Here is an 8,000-nt window from a genome sequence, read left to right as displayed (position 1 = left end):
GGGGGCGGGGCCGCGCGCAGCGGCGTCTCCAAGGCGGGGGGCGCGAGGCAGGGGGCGGGGCGGCCCCGGCGCCGGCCAATCAGCGCCGCTATCACATCCATGCAAATACGAGCACAATGGAGCGAGCCCATCACTCGCCCCTGCAAGCAAGCTTGAAATGGGCTTCTGTCTGAGCGGCAGCCAGGCTGACCAATGACTCTGTGTTTTGGGCCGGCGAAGCCCAATGGCATGGCAGGGAAGGCGGGCCCGAGCCGGGTTAGGGTGTCCTTGCAGGGTGTCTGAGCTAAACTTCACCAAATAATAGCTGTTTGTATTTTGGCTGCTGCAGGAGCCATTTTAGGTAAGTTCTTCTCTTAACTTTTTATTTTCCTCCCCGGCCTCGGCGGGTCGGTCTTGTCCGCGGGTCCCCGGCCCCGCACCGCCGGCCGGGCTGCGGTGCCCCTATGAATGAAGCCAGGATGAGGGGATGCGGCGGTGCCGAGGCCCGGCCGGGCCGGGGTCCGAGTGGGGCCGGCGGCGGGCGGCCTGGCGGAGGGCAGGCGGCGGCCTGAGGCCTGAGGCGAGGGCCCGGCCTCCGCCGCGCTCCGCTCCGCCTCGCGCTCAGGCCAGGCGGCCGTCCTTGGGAGTGCGCCGCTGCGGGCCGCGCGGAGGGTTGGGGGTCCGGGCAGCCCCCGGCCCCGGGCCAGGCGTGCGGGGGCGGGGCGTGCGGAGGGCTCTCCCTTCCCTCCTGCCTCCCCGGGGCCCGGCCGAGGAGAGACCCCCGGCCGTGCAGCGGCGGGGCGGGGGTGACCGCTATTCGCGCCGCCGCCCCCGCGGAGAAGTTGCTCTATTGGCGTCCTGCGTCTCTTTGCAGGGGTGGAGGAGGGTGGGCTGGTGCCAGGCTGCTGCTCCGGGAGGGGGCGGGGGCCCCGGCGCGTCCTCCGAGCGCGCACCCCCTCCGCCCCCTTCTTACGCACTAGCGCGCACTCGCTCCGAGAATTGGAACCCTGGAGATGTCCAGCAACCCCGCAGCCAAGTTTTGTGCATTATTAGGTTGCATGTTTGAGCTTTAAAAAACAAAAACAAAAACGGAATCTGTCCCCTTCAGGGTATTTATTTCCTTCGCTGTTGAGAAGCAACGGAGTCTGTTCCCAAATTTCCAGAGACATGCCTGTCAGATGTGCAGAGGGTTGGCAGCTACTTGGTTTTTAAAAAGACGCTGTTAGGAAATCCCCTCACTAGTGAGATAATTGAAATTTGAGTTTGTTTGCAGCTTGTTTTATTTGATCCAATTAAAAATGCATAAGCAGACTCATATTTGTGTACCTAAAGTGTTCCTAGTTCCAGTTATGATTGATGTGACTGTGGTTTCGGTAGTATGTGATCTAATAAGGCAGTATAATTCAATTTTGAACCTGTAGGCCCGTGATCTCCAAATTAGGGTTTATGGACCATTAGTAGTCCGGCCAAGGTTTCTAGTGAATCCTTGGCATCTCCAGGCATCTTTGGGACTGTGTGTGCACGTTATTCTCCACACTGCTCATTTCTGGTGTAGCAGATCCATGAACGGAGAAAATACCCATTTAAAATTTTTTACAATTTTTAGAGTGTCTGCAGTATTGCCTGAGATTCGACTATTGTTTCTCAAATGGCTTATAAGAATACCATCCCGGTAGGCTCCAAATTTCGACGTACTTTAAGGGGATATGCTTGTGACTCCTAGAAGAGTCCAGACAAGGGCCACTCTGCTGTGTTCCCAGGGCTAATTATGAGCTTTCTTACTGGGGATTTGTACCCATCGACTCTGCATGGCACAGAAGAATCTGTTGGTATTCCAAATTGGAAGATCAGGTTGGCAACCTCAGGGAGATAGTTTTTCTAAACTTTGGGTCTCTGGGAATAGAGAGGTTTGAGATCCGTGTGTGATAAAATGATTAGGCGTGAAATGTCAAGTAAAAGGGTTTATGCCAACCAGAACAGGTGGTTTCATATAAGCAATGCATGACTGTAACAAAAGGCCTGGGAAAATGTAGAGTTGTAAAAAGGTTAATTTTGGACTTCTTTTCTGTCCCAGGGCAGATTTCCTAGATGAATTATGATGAATTATTTAAACTTTTTTCTTGATTAATGGACTATTAAAAGCTAACCTTTACAATTCCTCCCCCCGCCTTTTTTTTTTTTTTTTTTTTTTTTTTTGCTAACTTTGGACTCTCCCTTATAGTAACCAGACTATGATATTGTTCTTGCTGTAGTGTGGCCATGGGCAAAGTAAATCTAGATCTGTTGTGAAATTAGCTGTGTCTCATCGCAGTATTACAGTCTGCCTGGAGTCTCATCTTTTATACTGCAGTTATTTTTTTGCTTTGTACATTTAGCTCTTCTGTTATAGCACTGCAAAGTCTTGGGATATGATCACTTTTCCCACAACTTTTTAATGTTCTATAGCTTTCTAATTATTTTTATAATTTATTCTTATTATAGTCTGAAGTTCTCTGAACTCATCAGTATATTACTTCAGGCAAATCACAGGAGAAATTGAATGGCCAGTTGAAAGTGAAGTGGGAGGCCACAAGTAACGTTACTACCTTTCTGGAAGATCCTTTGGCAGTTCGTTTTTTGTATTTATTGATTTACTTTTCTCATAACTATTTCAAATACCAAAGGAAATCTGAAACAGAATCTTATCTCTTTAGAAACTACATCTCTTTTGTGAGTTTTGCTATTATATTACAGAAAATCTATCAGAAACAACAGGCCCTTGGGCTACTGTGTCTTGGGGATCTCTGATTTAGAGAAGTTTCGAAGGTTTTCTTGGATGGATATATGGCCTGGGGCAGAGACTCTGAGGCCAGCGGGGGCAGGGCCGGGCGGGTGTCGGGAGGGTGGAGCCAGAGAGCAGCTGGAGATGTGATAAGAGACCAGGACTTCATTCAGAGTGCTGCAGAGGCCAAGCAAGGAAGGGCTCGTCCAACTGGCTTTCTAGAAAGATCCCTTGGCTGCTGGGGAGGGGTGGACTATGGTGGCCAGAGGGCAGGAGGGAGCCGAGAGAGAGTGACCAGTGGTCGGACGAGATGTTGGTGGCCTGGATGGGAGGGGCCGCAGTGGGGAGAAATGGGCAGACTGGGGGTGTCCTGGCTTGGGGGGCCCTGGAGAGGAGCAAGGCCGGCAGAAGGACGTGCTGTGTGTGAGGTGCTGATGGGACATCACCACAAATGCTGCCTCCCAAGTTACTGTCCCCAGAGGCGGCCACGTGGTGACCAGTGGGAGCAAGAGTGCAGCTTAAACCCCTCAGAATCAGAGCTCTGGCCACCTCCTCCTCTTCCTTCTGAGCCCCCAGCCCTGTCTGACCCTCATCCAGCCCTGTGACCACCGCCCCCACTTCTTGACCTTGGCCTTCCCCGACCTCACCAGCTTTTCTTCCAGTTCTCCTAAATGCTGCCCTGGGGGTCAGGAAAATGCCCCAAGCAGAGTTTGTGGTTATGTCTTCCTGTGTTAAACCATGAGGAAAAAGGGTTCCACAACCTCAGGCTTGATTCTCACAGCAGGTGCCTATGTTTTTCAACTTTCATGGGAAGACTTTGTAATAACCAAGTGTAGTCACACATGAACTCGTGTTCTGAACCCTTTTGAACCGGTTTTAGGATTTAAGGATTCTACCTGCATAAATATCTTTGGTATATGACAATGACAGTATCTAGGACAATGACAGTATCTAAATCAACTGAGGAGAGTATGTTCTCACCCTATTCTCTCGTCCCTCCAGTATAACAAGGTTTTAATTTTTTTTTTAAGTTGTCCAGCAATACCATTTTATTTCATGTACATAAGCTCAGGCGCCAGCAGGATGAAAAATAAATAAATAAAACGTTGGGTAATAACTGATAACAACTACCTTTAAGAGAAAACATACCTCCATTAGTGAGTTTCTTGAAAATTTTCTTTTAATTAAAGTATAGTTGATTTACTATGATGTGTTAGTTTCAGGTGTACAGCAAAATTCTTCAGTTATATATACATATATATATTTCGGATTCTTATTCATTATAGGTTATTACAAGATATTGAATATAGTTCCATGTGCTATGTCCATGCTTATTTTATTTATAGTAGTGTGTGTCTGTTAATCCCAAACTCCTAATTTATCCCTCTCCCCTGAAATCGTTTTATTTTTTAAAATTATTTAGTATTTCTCGTTATACTTCCATCCTTCATACAAAGCTTTAGTCTAATTCAGGCGAAAAGCTACAGTGGATTCCACGGGACTGCCTGCATTCCCCTGTACTAGGTTATTACTATATTGAAAACTCTTCGAAATACATAGGAAATAGCTAGAGCTTAGATATCTGTTCCCTAGAGAACATTTTTGTTTGCAGTAGAATATAACACACTTGTGAGGGAAGCAAAAAAACTAGCATTGAATGAATGAATACCTGGTCTGTGTCCAGCACTTAGCCAGGTGCTGGGACTACAGAGATGAGAAAAAATATCCCCATTTTCTTAGCCACTCCGTGAGCTCCATGGTCTGCAGCTTAAAGAAATGAAGTAACTTGTTCAAGGCCACAAAGATGGTTCAGGTTAGAGTCAGAATTTGAACCCACATCATCTCAATCCAAAGCATATGTTCTTTTCACCACCAGCTATCTCTAAAGATTTCTTAAAAAGCTGGGGTGTGCTGTCATGCTTTAGTGGTATGGTACTAGATTAACTAGCACACTTTGCGTGAGTTCTGTACACCCGTCCATTTTTACTTCTCCATTTCAAGAATTTGTCACTGAAGAGGCGAGTTGGAATACAGTGAGGGCACCCGGCCCCCCCTTGTCTCCATGGTGTGGGAGAGGTCTTTCTAGGGCACTTAGGAGTTCACAGTTAGCCTAGTACAGTAATAACCATGAAGTGCAGAGAGAGAACGCAGTTAGTTTTTCCTTGCCAAAATGTTCTTCTCTTTAGTTCATTTTGTGGAGGCTTTTGTGGAGGCTCATGAGAAATTCTGTTACTTCCATAAAAGTCTTGAAGGTAGTAAACCGGAGTTATTTTAAAATATCCGCCTCTTTTCCAATTTCTGAACCAGATTATTTGCATAAAATCCAGAGAAAAATGTTTAGTTTTGCTTGTGGTACCTGTATTAGTTGTTTTTTCTAGTTTGTAATAGTGATTCCTTACATTCTCCTACTTTTATTCTTTGTGTCATTTGCCATCGAGACTGTTAGGATCTTTGATAATATATGACATAAATAGCTGATATTTTGAGGAATTTTAAAAAATTGATGAATCTTTTTCTTTACAGTAATAATGAAGGACTTAAAATTTTTAGCAAAGAAAAAAATCTGATTTTTCAGTAGACTTCCATGGTGCTTTTATCCACTAGCTATTTCAGAAGAACTTAACATACTGAGACAGTGTTTGAAAATTTCAGGAAAACTGGGAAGCAGAATTTTAAGATAACTTCAGGACATGAATCCAAACACAAAGTGATGGGTGCATGTTTGAATTTTGTGAAAGAGTAAAGGGAGATTTCTTTTTCTCTCTCTTTTTTTTTTTTTTTAGCGGGGCGGCATGCTGTCGCTTAGTTCCCCACCAGGGATCGAACCCGTGCCCCCTACAGTAGAAGCGGGGAGTCTTAACAACTGGACCACCAGGGAATTCCCAAGGGAGATTTCTGTTTGTCTGCTTTTTTACTCCTCTATTAAAGATTCTTGTAGGGAGTTTTCACTGATCTAATTTTATGGATCAAATATATTATCAGTAAAATTTTAATATATTTTTGATTTTCTTATACAGCTTTGTGATCAAGGCATTTTATTTTCGGAATATCTATATTTTTAAATTCTAAAATTGTCTTTCTGTAAAAGGTCAAGCTTCAGGTTAAATGAAGGTCTAGGTATTGTAGCACTGACCTTTGGTTCCTACCTATTTAGGTTGATGCTTTTTATCCTGGGATTCATGGACACCAAGGGAGTCTTTAGCTCATCTGTGAACTGCCCAAAATAGTATGCAAAATATTGTTTGTGTGCATGTTTATGGGAAGCCAATCCGTCGTTTCTTATGATTCTTAAAGGGATTTGTGGTTCCCCCCCGTCCCCACCTTCTCCTCTCCCCCATCTCTTCCCACCTGCATGCAAAAATAATATTAAGGGTCATTGATTTAGGTCCTTACAAAACAGTTGTTTTGTTTGAGCAAAAGTTTTTTGCCCAGAGGCTGACTTCTTTGGGTCTTTTTTGCCCTTTAGCAGTTCCTGCAGTCTCAGTCTGGATCAGTTGTCCTAGGCTTGGGGAAGTCCTTCTGCATCCTTCAGGGTGACATCCAGGCAAGGGTTACCCCCAAATTCTTCCCTACCTTATTGTTATACATGGGAAGCTGTTCCATGCCTTTGCCCATGCAGCCTGATAGAGTGAAGGTTGGAGCAGGTGACAAGACAGTCTTAGAGGGTCCTGGGCCTCTCGGTCTCAGCCATCTGCCTCTGCAGGTGGGACTGGAGGGGGTGGTAATATCAGGGCAGAAGCTCCTGATATTATCTTGCTTTGGATTCTACTTCTTACTCATTCTGTTAGTGCTTCATTCGATATGTTAGGAGGAAAAGGGTTTTCTTTCTGACACTGTAAGCAGAACAATTAAAAAGATGGGGCTTCCCAGGTGGCACAGTGGTTGGGAATCCGCCTGCCAGTGCGGGGGACGCGGGTCTGAGCCTGTTCTCTGGAGCCTGTGAGCCACAGCTACTGAAGCCCGTGCGCCCTTGCTCCGCAGCAGGAGAGGCCACCGCAATGAGAAGCCCACGCCCCACTGGAATGAGGAGTGGCCCCCACTCGCCACAGCTGGGGAGGCCCGCTGTGCAGCAGTGAGGACCCAACGCAGCCAAAAATAAATAAATAAATAAATTTAAAAAAAATGGTTAAAACAGTACATTAAAAAAAAATCTCCCCCCATTTTTATATTCCCCAGATGTTATATGAAATATATACCTTGTAACTTTCCTGTTAATGTTGTTAATTTTAAGTGATATTTTTCTTAAAATAATGTCTAGTTGAGCATGTAACCTTATTTTATACAGAACATGCATATATGTGAAGTTCTGTTAAACCAGATATTACTATAGGAAAAAGGATCACATATTAAAGTTCTCAGAGCCTTATTTTATAATTTATTTAAGTAATAGTCAAACAAACTGGTAAAACAAAATTATAGAGCAATAAGAAAATTCTTAAGAGTGGTCTCTAGCAAGTGGCCGACCTGAAGTTATCCTGGAGATTTTCTCATAGAAGTCCATCTGTTGGGCCAGACCAGAAGTTGAGTAGAAGAAAAATCAGTTTGTTTGGTTTGATATATGGATTGAGGAAAACACCTAAGCTTTAGGTAGTTTGCTGAAGGGCATTGAGTCCTAAAAGGGGATTCTGTTTGATGTGTTCCTTCCCTAAGTATACAAGAGTAAAGAAACGTACCTGGACTGTTCATTTTGGGTTTGGGGAAATCATCAGTATTCATAAGAAATCCTTTTAAGGATTGTGTCTGGAAAGGTAGGTCCAGATCGTCAATTTTATTTACCGAAAGAAATTTTCTGTGATTTAACGCAGAGACTCTATTAATGTTCATTGTGTATCTTGGCTTACCAACTTTTGCAGTGTTAGCAGTCTAAATTCAACCTTGGGTTAGCATGAAAAAGTCAAGCCATCATCTTTGTTGACCATGTGACAGATTTGGATCATATAAATGATGACCTATCAGGTTGTTTGAGCAGACCCTGTATATTATTGTTTTAAGGGACTGGGCAGAGGGGAGGTTTCTGCTTAATGGAAATAACATTTTTGCCTTGAGTTGTAAAAATACCTTGAGGAAATGGTAGAGGATATGAAAGAGATCATTAATGACCAGCTCCAAAAAGATAATCATAAAAAAAGTTCTTCTAGATCTATGGGCTACTCACACTTAGTCTGGATCTGTGCAGGTCTGTGAACTGTTTGTTACCTGTCTGCGATGAGGTAAGTTCAGAACTTGAGAGAAGGTATTTAGCTGCTTTTACTACATTTTT

General features: G+C 44.4%; 1 protein-coding gene across 1 annotated transcript in view; it reads left to right on the top strand.

The window, feature by feature from the left end:
* Positions 1-239: 239 nt before the first annotated feature.
* CHD6 (chromodomain helicase DNA binding protein 6) overlaps positions 240-8,000 on the top strand; it is a gene marked incomplete at its 3' end in the record, with an annotated part of 225,047 nt that continues 217,286 nt past the window's right edge. The window contains exon 1 of the mRNA XM_079719317.1: positions 240-340. The remainder of the gene's footprint in view (positions 341-8,000) is intronic.

This window comes from Hyperoodon ampullatus (assembly GCF_949752795.1).
Source record: "Hyperoodon ampullatus genome assembly, chromosome: 14".
Taxonomy (NCBI): Eukaryota; Metazoa; Chordata; class Mammalia; order Artiodactyla; family Ziphiidae; genus Hyperoodon; species Hyperoodon ampullatus.
The sequence above is the reverse complement of the archived record's forward strand: the minus strand, read 5'-3'. Positions and strand labels throughout refer to the sequence as shown.